The following is a 13,324-nucleotide window of genomic DNA, read 5'->3' as shown; positions in this document are numbered from 1 at the left end:
AGATGTTAGACCTTGGGGTGATTGAACCCTCTAGTAGTCCTTGGTCCAGCCCTGTGGTTTTGGTTCCAAAGGCAGGCACTTCTGAATTGAGGTTCTGCGTGGATTACAGGGCTCTGAATGCTGTCACCAAGACAGATGCACACCCCTTGCCTCGAACAGATGAGCTGGTGGATACTTTGGGTGCCTCCAAGTACCTCAGCACGTTTGACCTCACTGCTGGCTATTGGCAAATAGCTTTAGCAGAGCATGCCAAGGAGAAGACAGCATTTTCTACTCCAGACGGCCTTTACCAATTCCGGGTAATGCCGTTCGGGTTGAAGAATGCACCTGCCACTTTCCAGAGGCTTGTGAATCATGTGTTGAATGGGTTGGATGAATTCTGTCTTGCATATCTGGACGATATAGCAGTTTTCAGTGCCACCTGGGAAGACCATGTGAAACACCTCGGGATTGTGCTCCAGGCTCTTCAGAAAGCCCACTTGACCATAAAGGCTAGTAAATGCCAGATTGGACAAAGCTCAGTGGTTTACCTTGGACATAAAGTAGGTGGAGGGAGGATACAGCCTCTACCCAGTAAAGTACAAGCAGTACAAGACTGGCCTACCCCCACTACGCAAACCCAAGTGAGAGCCTTCTTAGGACTCACGGGTATTACCGCAATTTTGTGGCAGACTGTGGCACCATAGCTGCCCCTCCGACTGCCCTCACAACTCCGAAGAAACCCAAGAAGGTAACTTGGACCGACGAGTGTGAGAAGGCCTTCAATGGCTTAAAAGACTCCTTGTGCCAGGCCCCTGTCCTCAGGGCCCCTGATTATCAAAGACATTTTATCGTGCAGATGGACGCCTCTGACACTGGGATAGGAGCTGTACTATCACAAGTAGATGAGAAGGGTAAGGAACACCCTATCGGTTTTATTAGTCGCCAGCTTAAGGACAGAGAGCTCAGATGGTCCACGGTAGAGAAAGAATGTTTCTCTGTTGTGTGGGCCCTAAGGAAGCTGAGGCCTTACCTCTATGGGACCCACTTCACTGTGCAAACTGACCATAAGCCGTTAAAGTGGCTAATGAACATGAAGGGGGAGAATCCAAAGTTGCTTAGGTGGTCCATAAGTCTACAAGGCTTCGACTTCACTATTGAGCAAGGCCCAGGTGTCCAACATAGCAATGCTGATGGGTTGTCCAGAATGTTTAACTGACCTGAACAAGAGACTCATCCAGGGGTGGATTAGTTCCCCCTGTCCATAGTCTGGGAGGGGCGAGTGTTAGGAAAGATTTCGTAATTGTAGGTAATTTTCCTTCCATGTGGCAACTCCTAATCTTTTTGCTGTTGTTTTTCACCTTGTTCTTGACTTTGCCAGAGAAGTGCAGCCTTCTGCTGCACTCCTCTGGGCTTTCGCTCCTTTTCTTATGGGGAAACTGACATGCCCTTAAGACAGTCAGTACCGGGGAACGCTGTTTCCCGTAGTTTCTTTTATCATGTTGCGGCTTTAGTGCAACATGACACAAGAGGGCACTGTAAGCTAATTTACAGCTCTCTTGGGTCTCTAGCCTTCTACATGCCCTAGATACTTGTTTAGGATGGTATTTGATCGGTGCAAGTAATTCAGGGACGGGAATGGTGGCAGCGATCGTTTCTTTGTATTTTGAGCTCCTTTTGGCGTTCTAAGCGCGTTTTCTGCGCTTAACCCAAAATGGTGGCCTGGCTCCCAAAATGGCCAGACCACGAGGCTCCTTTGTCCTGTCCGCTGACCGTCTTGCTCCCTTCACCTTCCCCAGGTCGAGCCGACCCGGGGCCTTCTTTATTTGGGCATGTACTTTCCCGCGAAACACGGATGCTTTCGCGGGCTTCTACATGTCTTGTGTGTGCCTCCAGGATGTGGGCTGGGATGTCTGGTCCCAATACACATCCTGGGTGCCAGAGAGTCTAGGGTGGTGTGAATGCCTGGGACCACCGTGGTCCGTGATTGGTCCACGAATGGTGTGAGTGTTGATGAGCGGATCTCCCATTGGGTCCCCTCCGTTTTGGCGCGAAGGGAACCGTGGATAAGAGGGGGCTGGAAACACCACTACCATGTCGATCTCCTGAGTTCTCACGAACGAAGGAATACAGGAGCCAAGTATCCTGCAACCAAGAGGCTGGACCGAGGAATCGCTGGTGACCCGCTGAAGGACTCCTCCTCTGCACTGCTGTCGCCTTGTGAAACCCTTTTCACCTTTGATCGAACCAGAAGGCCTGTACCGGTACTTCGACCTTTGGAATAGCGGGAACAGCTATTCTCGGCATCTTCATCATCTCCTGCCAGTAAGCCTTCGGAAGCGTCTCTGGGCCATCCAGTTGACTGACCAGCTTACACGGGAGTCTTGCTCTGTAACCGCCGCCAGGTTGTGTAGTATTTCGAGTCCTTGTCACTCTCACACGCTTCGTACACTTGGCGTTCCCAGGTCGGAAGTGAGTAGTGTACATTTGGCTCAGATACACACGGCCGCTCCGTTGCCCTGCTGTGGTGACAATACTGTGCAGGTTTCTTCGATTGGGACGTCTTTTTACTCAACACGACGACGAGGCGTTCCCTGCTCTTCTGAACCTGCCAGCTGCTGAAACTGACGCGGAGAAGCCTGGGTCTGCTTGCATCGGGGACCGGTGAGTAGTTTAGCTAGGATCTGGTCACCCTCCTGCAGGAGCCCCTTGCTTTTCCCCGCTGTGTAAAACAGCACCCTTTTGCCGTACTCGCGCTCTGCTTCTGCCCACTGTGGAGGCTGCGCTTGAGTCGCGGAACTTGTTCTCCTTCATTTGTGCACTGAACTGAACTGCCTGATTTCCTTAGAAGAGACTTTCCTTTTGCCCGTTGGCACCAGCGTGTGCAGGTACTTTTGAGCACAAGGCTCCACTCTTCGCAGGGTTCGGACTTCCATCTAGTTAGGTGCCTCTGAAGGCGAACTGAGTCTAAAGCATTGTATCGCACTGCCTATTTTCCTTCCCTTGCAGGTGGACTACACATTTCGTGCATATAACGCTTGCGACTGTCGTATTGGTATATATATTGTGTTGATATGGTATGTGTTGGCTTAATATTGTGATACTGTGATTTTCTCGCTACGGTCATTGTTTTAAAGGCCTTAAAATAAATGTGTATATATTTTTGATATAACAACTGTTTGGAGTAGTTTGTAAGTGATCTTGCTTTGTGTGCTCATTGCGGGCTTTCAGTCACCCTCACCCCTCTTGAGACCTAGTCTTGACCGCCGCGATCGCTACCTTGATTGGTCTGGCTCGTCCAGAGGTTACCCTGTTCCAAGTAATTAGGTTGGCCTTCTGAACTTCTGCGTCACCAGGACAAAGTTCAGAAATCCGTCTTAACACTTCCCATTCCAATCCTGAGACCCTTCCTATAGCTTGAGATGTGATATCCAACCCCTTCCCATTCCAATCCTGAGACCCTTCCTATAGCATGAGATGTGATATCTCAATGCTTATACCAAACCTGAGACCCTTCCTATAGCATGAGATGTGATACCCAACTCCTTCGAATTCCAATCCTGAGACCCTTCCCATAGCATGAGATGTGATATCTCAATGCTCTAATACCAAACCTGAGATCCTTCCTCTAACATGAAATGTGATATCCAACTTCTTCCCTTTCCAAACCTGAGAGCCTACCTATAGCATGAGATGTGATATCCAACTCCTTCCCATTCCAATCCTTAGACACTTCCAATAGCAGAGATATGATATCTCAATGCTTATACCAAAGCTGAGACGCTTCCTATAACATGAGATGTGATATCCAATTCCTTCCAGTTCCAAACCTGAGACCCTTCCTATAGCATGAGATGTGATATCCAACTCCTTCCCATTCCAATCCTGAGACCCATCCGATAGCATGAGATGTGATATCTCAATGCTTCTAATACCAAACCTGAGATCCTTCCTATAACATGAGATGTGATATCCAAATCACCTTCCAAACCTGAGACCCTCCCTATAGCATGAGATGTGATATCCAACTCCTTCCAGTTCCAAACCTGAGACACTTCCTATAGCATGAGATGTGATATCCAACTCCTTCCCATTCCAATCCTGAGACCCTTCCAATAGCATGAGATGTGATATCTCAATGCCTCTAATACCAAACCTGAGATCCTTCCTCTAACATGAAATGTGATATCCAACTCCTTCCCTTTCCAAACCTGAGAGCCTACCTATAGCATGAGATGTGATATCCAAGTCCTTCCCATTCCAATCCTTAGACCCTTCCTACAGCATGCGATGTGATATCTCAATGCTTCTAATATCAAACCTGAGCCCCTCCCTATAGCATGAGATGTGATATCCAACTCCTTCCCAATCCAATCCTGAGACCCTTCCGATAGCATTAGATGTGATATCTCAATGCTTCTAATATCAAACCTGAGCCCCTCCATATAGCATGAGATGTGATATCCAACTCCTTCCTATTCCAATCCTGAGAACCTTCCTATAGCATGAGATGTGATATCCAACTCCTTCAACCTTCCAATCCTGAGACCCATACTATACCATGAGATATATCTCAATGCTTCTAATACCAAACCACAGACCCGTCCTATACCATGAGATGTGATATCTCAATGTTTCTAATACCAGACCTGAGACCCTTCCTATTGCAAGAGATGTGATATCCAAATCCTTCGAATTCGAACCTGAGACCTTCCTATGACATGAGATGTTATATCAAACTCCTTCCCATTCCAATCCTGAGAACCTTCCTATAGCATGAGATGTGATATCCAACTGCTTCCCATTCCAATCCTGAGACCCATACTATACCATGAGATATATCTCAATGCTTCTAATACCAAACCACAGACCCGTCCTATAACTTGAGATGTGATATACAAATCCTTCCCCTTCCAAACCTGAGACCTTTCCTTTGCCATGAGATGTGATATCCAACTCCTTCCCATTCCAATCCCGAGACCCTTACTATAGCATGAGATGTGATATCCCAATGCTTCTACCAAACCTGAGACCTTTCCGATGGCATGAGATGTGATATCCAACTCCTTCCCATTCCAATCATGAGGCCCTTCCTATAGCATGAGATGTGATATCTCAATGCTTCTACCAAATCTGATACCCTTCCTATAGCATGAAATGTGATATCCAACTTATTCCCATCCAATCCTGAGACCCTTCCTATAGCATGAGAAGTGATATCTCAATGCTATTAATACCAAACCTGAGACCCTCCCTACAGCATGAGATGTGATATCCAACTCCTTCCCATTCCAATCCTGAGTCCCTTCCGATAGCCTGAGATGTGATATCCAACTCCTCCCATTCCAATCATGAGGCCCTTCCTATAGCATGAGATGTGATATCTCAATGCTTCTACCAAACCTGAGACCCTCCCTATAGCATGAGATGTGATATCCAACTCCTTCCCGTTGCAATCCTGAGACCCCTCCTGTAGCATGAGATGTGATATCTCAATGCTCTTAATACCAAACCTTGGATCATTCCTATTGCAAGAGATGTGATATCCAAATGCTTCCCATTCCAAACCTGAGACCCTTCCTATAGGATGAGATGTGATATCCAACACCTTCCCATTCCAATCCTGAGACCCTTCCTATAGCATGAGATGATATCCAACTCCTTTCCATTCCAATCCTGAGACCCTTCCTATACCATGAGATGTGATATCTCAATGCTTCTACCAAACCTGAGATCCTTCCTATAGCATGAGATGTGATATTCAACTACTTCCGATTCCAATCTTGAGACCCTTCCTATAGCATGAGCTGATATCCAACTCCTTCCCATTCCAATCCTGAGACCCTTCCTATAGCATGAGATGTGATATCTCAATGCTTCTACCAAACCTGAGATCCTTCCGATAGCATGAGATGTGATATCTCAATGCTTCTACCAAACCTGAGATCCTTCCTATAGCATGAGATGTGATATTCAACTCCTTCCCTTTCCAATCCTGAGACCCTTCCAATAGGATGAGATTTGTGATATCCAAATCCTTCCCATTTGAATCCTGAGACCCTTCCTATAACATGAGATGTGATATCCAACTCCTTCCCATTCCAACCTGAGACCCTTCCTATAGCATGAGAAGGGATATCCAACTCCTTCCCATTCCAATCCTGAGACCCTTCCTATAGCATGAGATGTGATATCTCAATGTTTGTAATAAAAAACTTGAGACCCTTCCTATAGCAAGAGATGTGATATCCAAATCCTTCACATTCCAATCCTGAGACCCTTTCTATAACATGAGATGTGATATCCAACTACTTCCCATTCCAATTCTGAAACCCTTCCTATAGCATGAGATGTGATATCTCAATGTTTCTAATAAAAAACCTGAGACCCTTCCTATAGCAAGAGATGTGACATCCAAATCCTTCCCATTCCAATCCTGAGATCCTTCCTATAACATGAGATGTGATATCCAATTCCTTCCCATTCCAAACCTGAGATCCTTCCTTTTGGATGAGATGTGATATCCAACTCCTTCCCATTCCAATCCTGAGACCCTTCCTATACCATGAGATGTGATATCTCAATGCTTCTAATACCAAACTTGGGACCCGTCCTATAACATGAGATATGATGTCCAAATCCTTCGCCTTCCAAACCTGAGACCCTTCCTTTAGCATGAGATGTGATATCCAAATCCTTCCCTTTCCAATCCTGAAACCCTTCCTATAGCATGAGATTTGATATCTCAATGTTTTTAACAAAAAACCTGAGACCCATCCTATAGCAAGAGATGTGATATCCAAATCCTTCCCATTCCAATCCTGAGACCCTTTCTATAACATGAGATGTGATATCCAACTCCTTCCCATTCCAATCCTGAAACCCTTCCTATAGCATGAGATGTGATATCTCAATGTTTCTAATAAAACACCTGAGACCCTTCCTATAGCAAGAGATGTGATATCCAAATCCACCCCATTCTAATCCTGAGATCCTTCCTATAACATCAGATGTGATATCCAATTCCTTCCCATTCCAAACCTGAGACCCTTCCTATTGGATGAGATGTGATAACCCACTCCTTCCCATTCCAATCCTGAGACCCTTTCTATACCATGAGATGTGATATCTCAATGCTTCTAATACCAAACCTGGGACCCGTCCTATAACATGAGATATGATATCCAAATCCTTCCCCTTCCAAACCTGAGACCCTTCCTTTAACATGAGATGTGATATCCCAATCCTTCCCATTCCAATCCTGAAACCCTTCCTATAGCATGAGATGTGATATCTCAATGTTTCTAATAAAAAACCTGAGACCCTTCCTATAGCAAGAGATGTGATATCCAAATCCTTCACATTCCAATCCTGAGACCCTTTCTATAACATGAGATGTGATATCCAACTACTTCCCATTCCAATTCTGAAACCCTTCCTATAGCATGAGATGTGATATCTCAATGTTTTCTAATAAAAAAACCTGAGACCCTTCCTATAGCAACAGATGTGATATCCAAATCCTTCCCATTCCAATCCTGAGATCCTTCCTATAACATGAGATGTGATATCCAATTCCTTCCCATTCCAAACCTGAGATCCTTCCTATTGGATGAGATGTGATATCCAACTCCTTCCCATTCCAATCCTGAGACCTTTCCTATACCATGAGATGTGATATCTCAATGCTTCTAATACCAAACTTGGGACCCGCCCTATAACATGAGATATGATGTCCAAATCCTTCCCCTTCCAAACCTGAGACCCTTCCTTTAGCATGAGATGTGATATCCAAATCCTTCCCATTCCAATCCTGAAACCCTTCCTATAGCATGAGATGTGATATCTCAATGTTTTTAATAAAAAACCTGAGACACATCCTATAGCAAGAGATGTGATATCCAAATCCTTCCCATTCCAATCCTGAGATCCTTCTGATAGCATGAGATGTGATATCTCAATGCTTCTAATACCAAACCTGAGATCCTTCCTATAGCATGAGATGTGATATCCAACTCCTTCCCATTCCAATCCTGAGTCCCTTCCGATAGCCTGAGATGTGATATCCAACTCCTCCCATTCCAATCATGAGGCCCTTCCTATAGCATGAGATGTGATATCTCAATGCTTCTACCAAACCTGAGACCCTCCCTATAGCATGAGATGTGATATCCAACCTTCCTGTTCCAATCCTGAGACCCTTCCTGTAGCATGAGATGTGATATCTCAATGCTCTTAATACCAAACCTTGGATCATTCCTATTGCAAGAGATGTGTTATCCCATTCCAAACCTGAGACCCTTCCTATAGGATGAGATGTGATATCCAACACCTTCCCATTCCAATCCTGAGACCCTTCCTTTAGCATCAGATGATATCCAACTCCTGCCCATTCCAATCCTGAGACCCTTCCTATACCATGAGATGTGATATCTCAATGCTTCTACCAAACCTGAGATCCTTCCTATAGAATGAGATGTGATATTCAACTACTTCCGATTCCAATCCTGAGACCCTTCCGATAGGATGAGATTTATTATCTCACTCCTTGAAATACCAAACTTGAGTCCCTTCCTAACGGATGGGATCTGATATCTCAGTGCTTCTAATACCAAACCTGAGTCCCTTCCTATAACATGAGATGTGATATCCAACTCCTTCCCATTCCAATCATGAGGCCCTTCCTGTAGCATGAGATGTGATATCTCAATGCTTCTACCAAACCTGAGACCCTTCCTATAGCATGAGATGTGATATCTCAATGCTCTTAATACCTAACCTGGGATCATTCCTATAACATGAGATGTGATATCCAACTCCTTCCCATTCCACTCCTGAGCCCCTTCCATGAGATGTGATATCTCAATACTTCTAATACCAAAGTTGGACCCTTCCTATAACATGAGTTGTTATATCCAACTCCTTCCGATTCCAATCCTGAGACCCTTCCTATACCATGAGATGAGATATCCAAATTCTTGCCATTCCAATCCTGGGTCTCTTCATATAGCATGACATTTGATATCTCAGTGCTTCTAATACAAAACCCGAGACCCTTCCTATAACATGAGATGTGATATCCAACTCCTTCCGATTCCAATCCTGAGACCCTTCCTATACCATGAAATGTGATATCTCAATGTTTCTAATACCAAACCTGAGACCCTTCCCATTGCAAGAGATGTGATATCAAATTCTTCCCATTCCAAACCTGAGACCCTTCCTATAGGATGAGATGTAATATCCAACTCCTTCCCAATCCAATCCTGAGACCCTTCCGATAACATGAGATATGATATCCAATTCCTTCCAATTCCAAACCTGAGACCCTTCCTATTGGATGAGATGTGATATCCAACTCCTTCCCATTCCAATCCTGAGACCCTTCCTATACCATGAGATGTGATATCTCAGTGCTTCTAATACCAAACCTGGGACCCGTCCTATAACATGAGATATGATATCCAAATCCTTTCCCTTCCAAACCTGAGACACTTCCTTTAGCATGAGATGTGATATCCAAATCCTTCCCATTCCAATCCTGAAACCCTTCCTATAGCATGAGATGTGATATCTCAATGTTTCAAATAAAAAACCTGAGAACCATCCTATAGCAAGAGATGTGATATCCAAATCCTTCCCATTCCAATCCTGAGACCCTTTCTATAACATGAGATGTGATATCCAACTCCTTAACATTCCAATCCTGAAACCCTTCCTATAGCATGAGATGTGATATCTCAATATTTCTAATAAAAAACCTGAGACCCTTCCTATAGCAAGAGATGTGATATCCAAATCCTTCCCATTACAATCCTGAGATCCTTCCTATAACATGAGATGTGATATCCAATTCCTTCCCATTCCAAACCTGAGACCCTTCCTATTGGATGAGATGTGATATCCAAATCCTTCCCATTCCAATCCTGGGACCCTTCCTATACCATGAGATGTGATATCTCACTGTTTCTAATAAAAACCTGAGACCCATCCTATAGCAAGAGATGTGATATCCAAATCCTTCCCATTCCAATCCTGAGACCCTTTCTATAACATGAGATGTGATATCCAACTCCTTCACATTCCAATCCTGAAACCCTTCCTATAGCATGAGATGTGATATCTCAATGTTTCTAATAAAAAACCTGAGACCCTTCCTATAGCAAGAGAAGTGATATCCAAATCCTTCCCATTCCAATCCTGAGATCCTTCCTATAACATGAGATGTGATATCCAAATCCTTCCCCTTCCAAATGTGAGACCCTTCCTTTAGCATGAGATGTGATATCCAAATCCTTCCCATTGCAATCCTGAAACCCTTCCTATAGCATGAGATGTGATATCTCAATGATTGTAATAAAAAACCTGAGACCCATCCTATAGCAAGAGATGTGATATCCAAATCCTTCCCATTCCGAGCCTGAGACCCTTCTGATAGCATGAGATGTGATATCTCAATGGGCCTCATTCCGAGTATGGCGCTAACCAATGGCGCTATTAACGCCTTGGTTGACGCCGTACCCGGAACAGCAGCGCCTTGGTGGATGGTGGAATCACCGCCCCATTCCAAGGTTGGCGGGGCGGTAATTCCCCATTCACCAAGGCTCTTCCCCATTCCCAAATGAGCCCCCATAGGGCTCAATGGGAATGGGAAAGATGCAAATAACGGTGACCGTTCATTACGGTCACCGTTGTTGGCTTGGAGGCCCCTTTGCGCCCTCGACTTTAACACCTGCTCAAAGCAGGCGTTAAGGGCGAGGGCGCAGAGGGAACTCGGAGTATGGCGGTAAGGGATTACCGCCACCGGTCTCGTTACCGGTGGCCGCTATCCCTTACCGCCATACTCGGAATGAGGCTCAATGCCTCTAATACCAAACCTGAGATCCTACCTCTAACATGAAATGTGCTATCCAACTCCTTCCCTTTCCAAACCTGAGAGCCTTCCTATAGCATGAGATGTGATATCCAAGTCCTTCCCATTCCAATCCTGAGACCCTTCCTATAACATGAGATGTGATATCCAACTCCTTCCCATTCCAATTCTGAAACCCTTCCTATAGCATGAAATGTGATATCTCAATGTTTCTAATAAAAAACCTGAGACTCTTCCTATAGCATGAGATGGGATATCCAACTCCTTTCAAATCCAATCCTGATACCCTTCCGATAGCATGAGATGTGATATCCCAATGCTTCTACCAAACCTGAGACCCATACTATGGCATGAGATGTGATATCAAACTCCTTCCCATTCCAATCCTGAGACCCTTCCTATAGCTTGAGATGTGATATCCAACTCCTTCCCATTCCAATCCTGAGACCCTTCCTATAGCATGAGATGTGATATCTCAATGCCTCTAATACCAAACCTGAGATCCTTCCTCTAACATGCAATGTGATATCCAACTCCTTCCCTTTCTAAACCTGAGAGCCTACCTATAGCATGAGATGTGATATCCAAGTCCTTCCCATTCCAATCCTTAGACCCTTCCTACAGCATGCGATGTGATATCTCAATGATTCTAATACCAAACCTGAGACCCGTCCTATAACATGAGATGGGATATCCAACTCCTTCCCATTCCAATCCTGAGACACTTCCGATAGCAGAGATGTGATATCTCAATGCTTATACCAAACCTGAGACGCTTCCTATAACATGAAATGTGATATCCAACTCCTTCCCATTCCAATCCTGAGACCCTTCCTATAGCATGAGATGTGATATCTCAATGCCTCTAATACCAAACCTGAGATCCTTCCTCTAACATGCAATGTGATATCCAACTCCTTCCCTTTCTAAACCTGAGAGCCTACCTATAGCATGAGATGTGATATCCAAGTCCTTCCCATTCCAATCCTTAGACCCTTCCTACAGCATGCGATATGATATCTCAATGCTTCCAATACCAAACCTGAGATTCTTCCTATAACATGAGATGTGATATCCAAATCCTTCCCATTCCAATCCTGAGACCCATCCGATAGCATGAGATGTGATATCTCAATGCTTCTAATACCAAACCTGAGATCCTTCCTATAACATGAGATGTGATATCCAAATCCCCTTCCAAACCTGCGACCCTCCCTATAGCATGAGATGTGATATCCAACTCCTTCCAGTTCCAAACCTGAGACCCTTCCTATAGCATGAGATGTGATATCCAACTGCTTCCCATTCCAATCCTGAGACCCATACTATACCATGAGATATATCTCAATGCTTCTAATACCAAACCACAGACCCGTCCTATAACTTGAGATGTGATATACAAATCCTTCCCCTTCCAAACCTGAGACCTTTCCTTTGCCATGAGATGTGATATCCAACTCCTTCCCATTCCAATCCCGAGACCCTTCCTATAGCATGAGATGTGATATCCCAATGCTTCTACCAAACCTGAGACCTTTCCGATGGCATGAGATGTGATATCCAACTCCTTCCCATTCCAATCATGAGGCCCTTCCTATAGCATGAGATGTGATATCTCAATGCTTCTATCAAATCTGATACCCTTCCTATAGCATGAAATGTGATATCCAACTTATTCCCATCCAATCCTGAGACCCTTCCTATAGCATGAGAAGTGATATCTCAATGCTATTAATACCAAACCTGAGACCCTCCCTACAGCATGAGATGTGATATCCAACTCCTTCCCATTCCAATCCTGAGTCCCTTCCGATAGCCTGAGATGTGATATCCAACTCCTCCCATTCCAATCATGAGGCCCTTCCTATAGCATGAGATGTGATATCTCAATGTTTCTACCAAACCTGAGACCCTCCCTATAGCATGAGATGTGATATCCAACTCCTTCCCGTTGCAATCCTGAGACCCCTCCTGTAGCATGAGATGTGATATCTCAATGCTCTTAATACCAAACCTTGGATCATTCCTATTGCAAGAGATGTGATATCCAAATGCTTCCCATTCCAAACCTGAGACCCTTCCTATAGGATGAGATGTGATATCCAACACCTTCCCATTCCAATCCTGAGACCCTTCCTATAGCATGAGATGATATCCAACTCCTTTCCATTCCAATCCTGAGACCCTTCCTATACCATGAGATGTGATATCTCAATGCTTCTACCAAACCTGAGATCCTTCCTATAGCATGAGATGTGATATTCAACTACTTCCGATTCCAATCTTGAGACCCTTCCTATAGCATGAGCTGATATCCAACTCCTTCCCATTCCAATCCTGAGACCCTTCCTATAGCATGAGATGTGATATCTCAATGCTTCTACCAAACCTGAGATCCTTCCGATAGCATGAGATGTGATATCTCAATGCTTCTACCAAACCTGAGATCCTTCCTATAGCATGAGATGTGAT

This window comes from Ambystoma mexicanum, chromosome 14 (genome assembly GCF_040938575.1).
Source record: "Ambystoma mexicanum isolate Mex_15411 chromosome 14, UKY_AmexF1_1, whole genome shotgun sequence".
NCBI classification, from domain to species: domain Eukaryota; kingdom Metazoa; phylum Chordata; class Amphibia; order Caudata; family Ambystomatidae; genus Ambystoma; species Ambystoma mexicanum.
Note: the sequence above shows the minus strand (reverse complement) of the source record.